We start from the raw sequence: 14,269 nt of genomic DNA on the forward strand, positions 1-14,269 counted from the left end.
GCATTAAAGTATGAAAGGTTCCCCTGAAACAATTGTGACCTGCTTGTTTTCCATAGCTTTGAGGATTAGCAAAGGCTTTATTTGAATTGACAGAGATTAAAAATGTTTCTTGACAAAACAACTGTTATTCACATGATTAGCAAAACCACTAATTGGGGAATGGTGAAAGCAGCCAAACAAAAGCTCTTTGACTCCAATGGTGCAGTTAGTGCCACAGTATTGATGGACAACATACAACTTTTAGTCATTACATACAGGACTGTAGATAAATGAAGAAAGACTCTGATCCAGCGCTGTCCAGTGTTGTCTTTGAGGCAATTGCAGTGCTGCAAAGAGAGGGTGACTTCCTTGTTGGGGCTGCACCTGGGGCTCTTCTTTTGGTGTCCTTGGTAGTACAGAGCTTCCTCCTCTTTGGTGGAAGTAAGTGTACCTGGAAATGTTTATGATGGTGAGTAGGGACTTGATTTGGGCTTGGTTTTGCGGTCAGTTTGCTTTAGTAAAGCCTGAGGAATTGATCCTGAAAATTGCTAAAGGACAGAGTTGTACTAGCGATGTTATAGGATATGGTAGTAGCGCTCTTCTCTATCACTTTTCTTGCCCTTCTTCCACGTACCTCCAAGCAGGGCCTGAAATCATTACCTGTCATAAACAGTTAATTGTATCATGTATTACCTCCCCACAACAGTCACTTGGACTACAGAGGGCTGTGTAGGGTTTTTACAGTATGGAATTGGTGGTTTTTGTTGCTCTTGTCATGTGTGCTGGGATTTGGTTTTAATGCTAGAAATATGCTTGGCACAGGCAGTGGGGGTGTAAGGCACTATGGCTCTGGGGAGTTCTTTGCTCAGTTTTGCCCTGCATAGTATCCCACAGAGATGAGTTTTACTGGTATAGCAGAAGGAAAGTGTGACGCCGCTAAAGGAACACAGTTGGTGATTGCAGTTCTCAAATTGCAAAAGGGTGTTCTTGAGCAATTCTATTGCTATGTTGGAGAGCATCAGGAATGGTCAACAAATGGCCTTGACCTATGGTCCCAATGCCTGCTGTATGTTAGCCCTGAATAATGGTAACTGCATCTCAAATCACTTGAATTTGAGTTATAAATTAATTATAAACCATAGTACTGAGACCAGAGTAGGAACTACTTTTCTTTACCTGAAAGGTGAATCAAATGCTGGTTGGTTGCAGCATAGCTGGAGCCCAGGTGAGTGCCTGAAAGTTCAAGTAACTGTATAGAAGATGGCTGTGCCATTTTGGGTGCTGAAGCCCTGCTGAAGATGCCTGCAGCCTTTGCCCAGGATTTATGCTCCAACAAGGGATGATGCTTCAAATGTGCACTTCTCTGCGGACATTTACTATGGTAGTTCGGTGTGCGGGGCTCTGGATCCCCTTCTGACATGCTCAACCCTTTTCTGAATTTTGAATGTTGTGGTTAGATGGACTTCTTGGGATGACACAGATGCAACTTACTAATAATTTATGGCATTTCAAAAATTCTGATTTTGCTGTCTGGGGAAATGGACTAACTGTAGTTTGTTCCATTTAAAAGCAGAAAGTTGGTTTTATTGTGAAACCCCAAACTGCATTTGAATATTCCTGTGCTCTGCTATCTCCCATCTCTTGCTCCCTGACAGTAAGCAAGATCTTTCAGTGGTTTGCTCAGTAAGAAAGTGGTTCTACATTATTTTCTACAGAGGTTTCTGCTGAAGTGGACTGGCTGTATAGAAGCAGCAACTTCTTTACATTCAGTAACCATACCATTTTCTCTATCAGCATGGAGCATTTGACTTGTGTGACCTAGAAAATAACTTCTCACTCCCACTATGTGCTCATATACTGAGCTGAGATCTAAACCTGACCTGCAGTTCTGGGATGCAAACTCATGATCAAAATCACTGGATGCAGGAGGTCAGTGTTGCAGTGTCCTTAGTCTCTGGGGTGAGAGTCCACTATTTAAGGAGTAGTGTTGTGAATTCAAAACAGGTTAATGCTTTCTAAGGTCTGGTGAAGTTACAAAAACACAGTACAAAAGAGCATGTCTGTCTTAAATAAAAGCTGATTATAGAGCTCAATCCTGTTTCTATTAAAGTCAATAAGGGGATCATGCTTCTAAATTTCACCCAATGTGGGTCGGGGTCTTTTATAGGGGGCAAAAAAATTCAGTATGAAAAATTGAGATGCTTGGTTTGCAGCACAAGCAGTAATTCTACTCTTGCAGAAGCAGTAATTCTACTCTTGCAGTAATGCAATGCAAGTGTACTCTTTGGGGAGTTTGTTTCATAAACAATACAAAAGTAGTGGTTCTGTCTACAGCCTTGTTTTCCCACACAGCGCCTTGAACTGTATTGAGTACTGGGCCTTATGAAGCAGAAGGCTAACCTTCAGCAGGATTTGACACTCCCCATAGTCCAGGGACTGTGTTTTCATTGCAGTTAATAGGAGATGGGGTAACTAATATTTTAAGCCAGATCTGGGGCTGCGAATGTGCAGTAGAGTTTTGGGTGATTTCATTTTCTTAATTTGATACTCTCAGTATGTGCACAACCCAGAGGTGCGTGGTTGTAAAGCTCGGAAATAGACTCACCTCCTACTGTAATTATCAGAAAGACTTCTGATCTGTCTGCATGCGTAAACTGGATATTTGTATGTACACATGCATCCACCAAGCACCAGTCTCTTGAGAATTCTGGCTCCCTTTATTGGTAACTTTTTGTTCTATGATCCTTGCTCTGAATTTCTTGTTTGTTATTCCCTGTTTCCCATACTGGAAACTGTGCTGTGAACTCACCTAATAAAGGAGAAATGTAGCTCTTCACGGGGAGATTGTGATGAGCAGGCTGGGATTTCAGAGGATGCTGTAGAAACCTACCTCTGAAACCCATTTCTGACAGTGTCTCAGTCTCATGTAGCAGCACCCTTGGCTGCGGTGAACTCCCCTCATCCAGACTGCCCTGGCTTGTGAGTTAATTTTTCTTGTTCTCCTGTAACTACCCATGGATTTTCTAAGTGCTGAGGAGCATATATTGAAAGTACTCTAGAGAATTGATAGCTATGTGGCTGCTCCATTAATTTTCGTGGTGGCCCTCTGTTAGACCTCTGTATGTTGCTGTGGAAAAAAAGTGCCCTCTGAGTTTTAATTCAGGGATCATAAAGACCTAATGTCACTTTTCCATAAAGGAGAGAGTAGCAAATGATTCCTTAGTGCATTCTGCCTCTGTTTTACAGCATGCAAAGACAGGGAGGTTTATAACTTTATTTGTTATGTAAAATCACTTGGTGAGTTCTGCAAAACATTGTTTACGGATATTTCACAACCTTTTTCCATGTTCACAGAGACAGAAATTAATATCATGGTGTGACCAAGTTAAAAAAAGTGCTTGTTCTGAAGAAATTAATAAAGTATTTTTAGGAATGAATTCTGAATGTGTTAATTTGCTGATCATTATTAACCTGAGATTGACAGAGAAGTGTCAAGTGCAGTAACCCTGAGCCAACAAGGAGAGCTGGAGAGCAGCTGAAGACAGACTGCTCAGCCAGCGCTGTTTTTTTCTGGTCTGTTCCCCTTGCTGTGGAAGGTCTTTCTTCTGGAATCAACTTTACTTGTCTGTTTAGTAGTGCTAGTAAATCCAGAGGGACTGTGTACCCATGGCTCGAGGTCCCTCTGCGCACGCATGCACAGCAATATTCCTGCCCTAGGTGCCGTTTATAGTGTTAGGTGTTGTCTTCAGAAGATTGTTTCCCTCCCACAGCTTTACCAAGGTTGGATCTCCTTCAAAGAGAGCAGCCTTCATAGTCCTAGCAGGCTCTCATCCATATAGCTTCTCTCTTTTTTTCTCCCTTCCTCTGCTTTAGCCTTCTCTTGTTCACCTGTCTGCTGTGCAGCTTGCTTGGATGCATTGCTGACTTGGGAGCTCAAGACCAAAGCTTCTTTCAAGCTTCCTGTCCTAGCATGAAGCTGGATACATTCAGAGAATCCTGAATGTGACTCTCTGGCTGTGAGTGTGTTGCATGGGATGGGCTGAGGGCTGTACCTAAGCCACTTTCAACTCTCTCACAGTGCTTCCCATCCCCACTGGCCAAGGAAGCCATACATCCTTTTCCTTGTAAGTAAAAGAAGAGTTCAAAGACGTGCTCCTCTGGTTTCCTTCCTGCCATTAAAGAGATCCATCTCTGTACATCAAACATAATTTTCTTTTGCAGCTAGTCAACTCTCTTGATTGTGCTCTTTGCTGATCTGGTAGTTATTTTTGTTGCCTCTGTGGAGGTCTGCTCTTAGCACACCCAGAGCCAATGCTCCTGACAGGCAGCACAATCCTGGAGTGCCTTGGCAGGCTGCCTGCGTCTGTCCTGCAGGCCCTGGAGGGACTCTCACACGTTTTGCTGCTTACTTTCCTCTTTCCTAGAGATCTAACACAATTTTGCAAGTAGTCACTTGGAGCCATATTTCCCTTTGCCCTGGAATATTTTTTTATTTATTTTTAGTAAATGTTTGTCAGTGTTTCTAACGTTGTGCCTCCAGCAACGTGGCCTGGACTGAAGCCACGCAGCAGTCTGACAACCTGTTAGGCGAGTCTCCTATCAATTAGGCTGCAGCTGTCATAGGATCTATTCTCAGCCTCCTTGGTACGTGTTTGCAAATAACAGGGGCTGCTGTTTTGCAGCTCTTGATTTTTTTTCTCCATAGTCAGTCAAGAACATTTTGTCCCTACAATTCCTCCTGTCTCCTTTGGTTTTGCTTTCTAATCATTTTCACTTTATTCTTCTAAGAATATATGCTTATCAAGGATATTCTTATAAGTGTCTGCTCTCTCTTTTATTTAATGCACAAACCAAGGAAAACCTCCCCCAAAGAAACAAAAAAAAGGAATATCTCACTCAAGGCTATACCTTGATCCTTTAAATGTTTTCAGACTTTCTCCAAAGCATCCAGACTGCTTCTTACCTGTGGGGAGCTGCCATTTTGAAAGCCCGTCTTGCATGGAAGCTCTCCATGGGGGCTGTCTTGTTTCTGCTGACGTTTGAGCTTTGAGGTGATTGTGTGTTTTATTATCATGTTTGCCACAGCTGGAAAGAGAGTCCCCGACAATGTACAATCTGTTAGAATTCCCTCTTATACCTTCTACCATTTGCAGTTTTCTCTTCTCCTATAAAAATAATGAAAATTGCTCTATAACTTTTTTCCAGATGTTGCACACTGCATGGTGGTACTTGATGCTAATATTTCATTCAGTAATCTATGGAGCACAGCCCAGTTTGTATTAGACAGAGCAACCATGCTTAGGCATATCATTTTCTTGTTTTGCTTCCATATGAAATGGGAAATCAGAATTGGGGTGTTCAAGCAAGGCAGAAGCACCCAGGGAGTTTCATCTTTGGGCTGACTAAAAGATACATTTTGATATTATGCTGTCATTTCTTTCACAAGCCAGGCCCCGGCTTTGCACAAAAAGGAAGTGGAAACTCTTTCAGTTTCCTCTCAATCTGTAGGTCCTAACAATGGGTCTCCGGCCAGCTTGCTGCTTTGAAGGCAGAACCAACCCATCATAGTCAGATTGAAACAGTTAAGTTTCAATCAGCTTGTGCTGAATTGTCAAAAGTGCCTGCGCTTGCCTGGTGGGAGACTAAGGCTTTTTTCTATCCCCACTAAACAGCACATAATACTGCAAGATGCTTCCCGTGCAACATCCCTCAGTGTTTGCTCTGCAAGAATATCCATAAGGAGCTCACCTACTGCTGTAGCTGTGCTGGCATTCGGAGGCATCTTGCAGTTTTTTTGTATAAAATGTCCCCAAACTAGCTGTGTGGCCCTGAGACGCTCTTGGGCGCTGTAAGTGTTAATACAGCACTGCCTGTTTATGCTGTATTTTCTGGAGTACAATAAACCCATGACAGGAGGGCTCCACCAGGATCCCAGCACTGGGAGGTTTGGTGTTACACCACCAAGGTATGGCGCAGCTGGCTCGCTGAAGGGAGTCTGCAGAGCTCTGAGCAGCCACTCAGCACGAGATCAAGAGGGGCTTTTGTGGGCAAAATTGGGGAAGCTGGAACATGTAGAAGGCCTAGGCAGGGCATTGATGGATTGCCTAGTAGTGCATTAGCACCTCACCTTTTGTGAGCCTCTTCCTAGGAAAGGTGGCTCTAAATCCCTTAGGAAGCTGCTGTTTAGACAAGGATGTAGGCTCCCACAGCACTTCAGCTGTTCCATGAAATACTCGGAGATAGATCCTGTTGAGCGGTGCTGCAGATCTTTGGGCAGTCTCAGGCTGAGACACTTAAGGTTTTCTCAAGTACTTATTTATGAAAAACACATTTCACGTGTATATAGCATCCCACATTGTTCCGGCTCAACCACTGAGCTTTTCAACTCTTTGAAAGTATAAACATAGTTAGAACAAGCTGCCATCCTGTAGACAAAGCTTAGTTGGCAAGAAGATGTAGTTTATGCAGTATTTATGTTCTCCTGGTAAACAAAGACAAGTAAAATGCTTTCTTGTTAACATCAATTCAGAGGAAAAGCGAATGATGGCATTTGCTGTAATCATGTTCAATGTTCTGTAGGTGTCTGCGTGTTTCACCTTTATTCTAAGCTCTTGCTTATAATTTGCTTCTTATGTTTAATAGTGTGTGACTCTTTCTGAGAATGCAGTGTACGACTTTGTTTCAAGACTGTATTTAAGCAGAAGAGTTATTTCTGGATTTTATAGTGATAATACAAGTGCAGCAGGAGGACTGGTTAAATAAGCAGGAGGGGCCTGAGCTGACTAGTTTGGTGTTCATTTCTTTGTCAGCTGCCATTGGAATAGTGTTCAGATTAATGTGATTACTCTTTGCAGTGGCTGCAAGTTCATAGACCAACTGTGCACTTGTATCAAAGCCATCAGAATGATTTTAGTCCAGGGTTCCTACCAGAATTATTTATATAAAATGCATTTGAAATCCTATATTGGCCATTTACACGTGAGGATTTCTATTTCAGGATTTCTAAGCCAGGATCTTCAACTGCACCCTTTCCAAAAGATACAAGATCCTTTTAACATTTAATGATGGCTGAGAAGGTGCTTAAAAATAACTTAGGAGCCCAAAGGACATTAGTGTGCAGTGTGCTCCCTACCAGTTACAGGACTGGACTATCAGTTAAATTTTGGATTCTGTTTGCATTTCTTGTCCTTTCTTGCTTCATGACCTGGGATGAATTGCCTAGTTCCCCTTGACAAATGAGCTTAATACTTATCTATTGTCCATATTTACATTATTACATTTAGGAGGTGATAGAATCTGAATTCATCTTCTCTGAGGAAAGAACTGTAAAACTGTGGTGGTCAGGTAGTATAAAATATATCCTTCTACATCACTGCACATAGTATTATCCACTGTATAATTTGCCAGGTATCAAGTCCATTTCACACGCAAAAGGTCCCTAGTTAATTATGGTGTAAGTTCTTTTGGGAGGGATTATACTTACATATATATTTGTACAATATTCAACATAATAGCAAGCTAATCTTGACTGCATCATTTATGCTTTGCTACAATTTATACAATGTAGGTAATCAATTAGTCTGATTCTTCTGCATGCTGCTAAATGGAACACGAACAGCTCATAATGGGCAGCAGTAAATAGACATTTGTATGTACACAGGTACACTGTGCAATGAAAGAGGCATGCAGGAGACAAGGTGCTGAAAAAAACAGCCCTGCATAAAACCAGGCATTCATTTAAAGGAAGAAAAATGTCGCTGAAAGCTGCAAGATTATTAGCATTACTATGCATGAGGTGTAGTCAAAGAAGATGTTACAAGAGGAAGAGAGACATTATTCAAGTGTCTAAGAAGACAGACCATCATCAGCAGTGGAGAGAGAAAAGGCTTCCAAAAGAATAGCATAGCATTTCAAACATTAAATTATAAGGGGACTGAAGCTTTAAAAGGTCTGTTGGAGTTTCTGCATTATTTATTATTTGAGATTGCCTTTCCCCCCAAATGCTTAAGTTTTGTACCATTCATACAGAACAGAAAAGTCCTTCCCATGCTTCTCAGCTTCCCAGGGCTTTCTGGACACTGAGCCAGCTCTAAGTTTTGAGATATGATTTAGTCTAAGCAGATATTGATTACCTGCAATGCTGCAGTGGGTTGGAGCTGCTTGTTAGTAAGGTTGGGGAAGTGAGAAGGATTTGGCTGCTGTTATGCCGGAGCTTGGGAAAGTTGGGCTCAGAATTCATTATTATTTTGTATTTTTATTGCACCCATACCTATGCACTCCAGGCACTGACGGGGTTTCGCAGTGCTAGGTGCTGTCCTTTCTCCAACACAATTTAAGGTCTTGTGGACATCTTTTTCAAACCTAGTACATTGCTGCACTGACAGTGCAGTCACTCAGAGTGCAGAAGCTTACACTAGGAAAAAGCCTGCAAAAAATATACTTTGTACCAGTTGTCTGAGCAAAAGAAGCTGTATTGGCAAAAAGAAACTTTTTTCCCTTTTGCTCATATTACAGCTGTGTCTACATTAGGGCTTTCACTGGCATAGCTGAAAAAAAAAATCACACTCCTAGCTGACAGGGAGATGCTGTCAATTTTTTAAAATAGATGAGTCTGAAGTATTTCCACATGATGGATCAGTGTGTGTTTCTTTGTGGGGGGAAGGGGGAGGGCTGAACCTGTTTTAAAATAGAAGTTTCTAAAATTGGTTTGCACAGATACCCTTAAAATGGCAAGTACTGCCCTTGCCAGTAGCTTCCCACTTCCTGGCCCTCCTGTCCTCCTTGCCCAGGTGCAGACCCCAGCCCTGTATTGCCCTTCGCTTCCGCCTTGTCTGCCCCACCTCTGTGCTGCTGCTTCCTCTCCAAACACCTTCACTGAAGCTCCAGTCCATCGCTTCCACCAGCAAGGGCTGGCTCTGCACCCTGAAGTGTGGGTTTCTTACCTTCCTCTCCTGCCACTGCTCCCAAGGCCTCCATCGGGCATGAAGGCTCAGGCTTTGTGTACAAACAGAAGTCCTCCATAAGCTCTGTGCCACTGCAAACTGTTTCATTTCCTGCAGCCAAACTGCATGTTAAGTCAAAGAGAGAGCAGAGGAATTTCCATTTCAAACAGGGAGGCAGAGCCTTTCCAGAACATCTGGAGAATATTTGGAGGAAGAGACAGAGCTGTGATAAGATCATAGGACTAGAGGCATAAAGGTCGGTTCTGTTGCTGCTTGTCCTGACCAGACAATTACTGGTGTTTACCTTGTTCCATCAGCTCAGGCTGGTTATGGAGTCCAAATGGCATATAAAAGTATCATACGTACTAGCTCCTGTGGAAGGAATTGATCCCAGAGCTACTGTGATCTTTCTGAGTCACCTTTGGGCAAAAGTTACTGCTTTGGTGCCTCAGATTCTTCATGTATAAAATGAGACTTCACAGTCATGAGATATGAACCTTAATTTGATCAGACTGGAAAGGGGGTGAGGTCCTGTGGTGGTTGAATCTGCTGAAGTGCAAGGAATAGGGATTAGCTGACCCTCAGATGACTCACTCTTTTAGAAGTATAATTCTGTGAAAATAAGTTGCTAAATAACCTGCACACGGTGTGAGAGAGTTGAGGGGTCAGAGGCAAGCAGGCTCCTGAGCAGACAGCAGCCTGGGCAAACAAGTCCTTGAATCACCCACATATGTCAGCATGCATAGCCAGCACCCAAGTCCTGACTGATGGTTATTGCAGGTAATCCATAGGTTATACACCTGGAAATGAGGCATATGTAATAATTTTTAAAAAGAGCAGTGAGAGGACTTGTTTTAATTTTTCTGAATATGAAAGTTTAAGCATTTAAATAGCATTTAACCAAGTAACCCACAGCCCATTGGTATCAATTATTTGTTTAGAGTTTAAACTGACGTTTCATAAGTATGTTAATTGATACTGCTCTAACTTACTATAGGTATCTTCCTAAGTGCCAATTATCTGCCTCAACATTCCCCACAATTTAAGTTTGTTAGTAAGAAGCTAATTACACTAGTTTATTGCTGATGGAATTACATGAAGAGTAGATTTCGCTCTTACATACTTATTAGACCTCAATAAGTGATCCTTAGCAGTCTGTTGCTATTCAATTAACAAGTAATAACTTCCTTAATGAATCTAATTGAAATGCTTATTTCAGTCAGGCACCTAATATAAAGCGCTTTACTTTGAGCACTTTTCTGAGTGCTAGTCTTGTTTACTTAACAAGAACAAAATGGGGCCACTGAGGAAAACTCTGAGACTGTGATGAGAACTGAACCACTGTTGGTAAATCCCTGCCAAACATGACCAGAAGTAATTTGCCAGGTGATTTCTGTTCTACAGAAATATCACGGGAATAAACCAGACATTTCTCTCTCTGAGGGTTTAAATCCATGGAGGGGATTCTGCAGCATGAAATTCTTCTAGCACATTAGCTCTGCCTCCTGCAACGGATGTAAAAACACTTGCTGCTCCGCTGGGAGCTGCGTAGCTCAGCTCCAGTGCGCTGCTGTGGACGCTGTCAGGGAGTTCTTGTTACAGTTCGACTCTTTTAAAAACTCACTCCTTTTCTTTGTGAGTCTGTACATTTGGCTTAAGAGATTGATAGAACTATGATGATGGCTATATTTAATGATCTAAAACTATCAGTATAATTACAGCCCAAAAGAGGATATAACTGGAGGGTTTTGTACTGTTCCATGTACTTCAGAGACTGACACTAAATCACCTTGAATTTAGTCTTTGCTCACAAGTGTAACCTGTGCTGAACTGTGTTGAGGGACCATTCCCGGGGCTAACAAAACCCAGTTGCTATGTGGAGACAGATTCCTAACAAAAGTGGCCAAGAAGCATGTGTGGTGTATCTGGGGCTGTGCACACTGTACCTGGTGAGCTGTTAGGTTGGGAGTCTCCTTAATGAGGAAGGGGAGGGTCCTTAACTGGGATTTTGTAGTCTAGGAAATGATAACCTGCTTTGTCCATTTATGGGGTGGGAAGACCCAACAATGGTTGGCTTTGGAAGCTATTTTTGGTTTCAGTATTAAAAGTCTGGTTTCTCCTGTAGTGAGGATTTAACAAACAAGACTTGTGCTTGTGGATAAATGCCAGGAAATCTTCTCAAGCAACGCTAACAAATTATTCCATTTGGCAACATTAGTATATGGGCAGTAACCTTTTCTCAAGATTTTTTAACAGATAGATTTAGTGTCAAAAAAACCCATAATAGGCTGTAATATCTCCTCCAGTCTATCAGGTTTGTTACCAACTTTTTAATGTATGCCTTCTACTCATTGAATTGAAAGACCTTATTGATCTCTTTGCAGCTGAACTGATTATTGGGGTAAGAGACTTCCTGAAAGAAGCCAAGAGAAATTATTCATTTAACATATTCTGATTTTAGTAAACTTCCATTTAACCTCCAGGGTTAATTAAAAAAAAAAAATACTGCTGGTTGGCTGGCATAAATTTATTAAATCAGACAGAAACTGAGTTCAGGCTAGTACATTTAATGTCAACTTTTGTAATATTCTTGGGGAAAAAATCCACATAGATTTATTAGTATTCCAGAATTGCTTTATTTTAAAACAACAGCCATAACAGCAAAGCAACCCAACTAGGAAGATAATCCCCAAAATGAAAACACTTTCTGCAACTTTGCATAGTTCAGAAATACTTAAATAAGGTATCAGGGTTATTGGTTGAAACCCTGTCTTCATCATGAGGTATTTATTAGCTAGTTGGTGTCTGTGGCTTCTTCGGGTTGGAATTAGGGGATTTGGTATGCTTTCCAGAGATGCCATGGTTCTTCCCTGTGCCTACAGGGTGGATGATACACATCATAGCTGGCGTCTTTGTTAATGTCTGAACAGAGAGCAAGGATTAAATAGGCCTAACAGCTGAGGGGATTTTCAAAGGCACGAGTGGTATTTAGACATGTATCTCCTGCTGGTTTCTATTGGTTTGTCAGACTTGCTTTGCGATTCCTGGTTTGGTGTGGGTCTGTCTCCCCACTGCTCTCCCTGACCCTGTTACGGACAAACTACTTAGGGGTGTTTGATGGTAATCTGAGGAAATTTTCAGAAGTACAAACGTCAACACCCAAGTTACATTGATGGGATGGAGGAGCCCGTGCCCCCGTGCTCGATAGGGAAGAGCTAATAGAGAACCGTCCTGGAGAAGGTTCTGTCTTGTCACTCATGCTGTGACGAGCTTGGAGGTGAGATCGGGTGGCATAACAAAGGAACACTCTGACTTTTCGAAGCTGGCTCCTCTGACCCTGACTTGACCTTGCATCTGAAGCAGAGGGGAGTGGGGCTAAGATATCCTATGAAGCAGCAGCCTTCACTGGAAGGACTTTATGAAAAAAGCAAATAAGCACTAAAATACCAAAGGGAGGCTTCGAGACAGGTTAGTTACTGTCCTGTGCAGAGCAAGTGAAACCATATTTTAGAGAACACAAGGAGGAGTTTAAAAAAATCCAGTACTGGATTTAGATAGAAACTGCTGACATTGTTAGCTGTGTGGCATTTGTGCAAGATTTTGTTAGAAGCCAACATCATAAAGCTGTCCATTCTGTCAACCAGTTTCAGGGCAAACATTTTCTCCCCCCTCCGCCATCAAATTAAGATGACAGGTTTCTAAGTGCTTTTAGTCTGAAATGTGACAAAAAGTATATTTTTGGCAACTGATCTTTGTGTCCTATGTGACATTTTGTCCCTCCTGGCCTGGAAAATCTTACGTAGTTAGAGCCTTTTGAGGAATATCCCCTCCCTCAGAGTATGGGGAGAAATTCCACCTGAAATTTTGTTCCTGTGGAAGAGAAAATCCAGCCTTTTCCCAAGTACTGCAGTTTAACAGAAGCAGCAGGAACTAGCAAGGAATGCTTGTAATATGGAACATATCATGTATAGTAAAATGTCATTTTCAAGTGCCTTCTGAACTACCTGTCCCAGTAATGAAGCAGCTCTGAAATATGTGACTTTCTCTGTGGGTTGCACTCCATATAACCTCACCTTCGATCATGATGTCACTTCAGATGAAAGACTCACATGGACAGTGGTACGTTGTGCATTAGGATCAGCTGATATCCTCTGGGATCTGAAAAGTGAAGAACTATTTGAGATGTGCACTCTATGCTTGTCAAAGAGAAATAAGTGCTGTGATAAAAAGAGTAGTTGGATATCCAAACTCACCACAGTCTGCGTAGAAGGAAGACTTCACCTTTATGCAAAAAGACCTGCTTAATCTGAAAGTTGTTCTAGAAGGGATTTTAAGGAGGAGTAATAATTTTTACTGTCTTTCAGTTCAGGGTCCTAATTCAACTTAGTGATTTCCTGAATGCTTCAGAAGCTCTAGGTGGCTCTGCTTGAGCAAGGGGGTTGGACCAGATGATCTCCAGAGGTCCCTTCCAACCTCAACCATTTTGTCAGTCTGTGATTTTGATATTTTGATACCTCTTACTTGAGTGTTACCAATAGGAGTGAAACAAACACCACGAAACACCTTCTTCTGCTTCTGTTAGCACAAGCAGCTCCCCACAGGATGGTGTCAATGAGCCCAGTGGGTGCCTTATCCCATGTTACTCTGCCTTGGCATGGGATAAAGCCTTGGAGGGAAGGGGGACCCAAGAAAGCTGGTTGATATTCAAGGATCACCTCCTCCAAGCTCAGGAGCATGTATCCCAACAAAGAGGAAGTCAGGCTCAAATGCTAGGAGGTCTGCATGGATGGACAAGGAGCTCCCGGACAAACTCAAACACAAAAAGGAAGCCTACAGAGGGCAGAAACAAGGGAGGAATACAGAGAAACTGTCTGAGCAGCCAGGGATCAGGTTAGGAAGGCTAAAGCCCTGCTGGAATTAAATCTGGCCAGGTATGTCAAGGGCAACAAAAAAGCTTCTGTAGGCACGTTGGTGATAGAAGGAAGACTAGGGAAAATGCGGGCCCTCTCTGGAAGGAAATGGAAGACCCGGTTACCTGGGATATAGAGAATGCAGGGGTATTCCACAACTTTTTTGCCTCAGTCTTCACCAGCAAGGGCTCCAGCCACACCACCCAAGATGCAGAAGGCAAATGTGGGTAATGGGAGAATGAAGAACCACCCACTATAGGAGAAGATCAGGTTTGAGACCATCTAAGGAACCTGAAGGTGCACAAGTCCATGGGACTCGATGAGATGCATCCATGGGTCCTGAGGGAACTGGCAAATTAAGTGTCTAAGCCACTGTCCATCATATTTGAGAAGTCATGGCAGTCTGGTGAAGTTCCTGCTGACTGGAAGAGGGGAAAC

The sequence above is a fragment of the Strix uralensis genome, chromosome 11 (genome assembly GCF_047716275.1).
Source record: "Strix uralensis isolate ZFMK-TIS-50842 chromosome 11, bStrUra1, whole genome shotgun sequence".
NCBI classification, from domain to species: Eukaryota; Metazoa; Chordata; class Aves; order Strigiformes; family Strigidae; genus Strix; species Strix uralensis.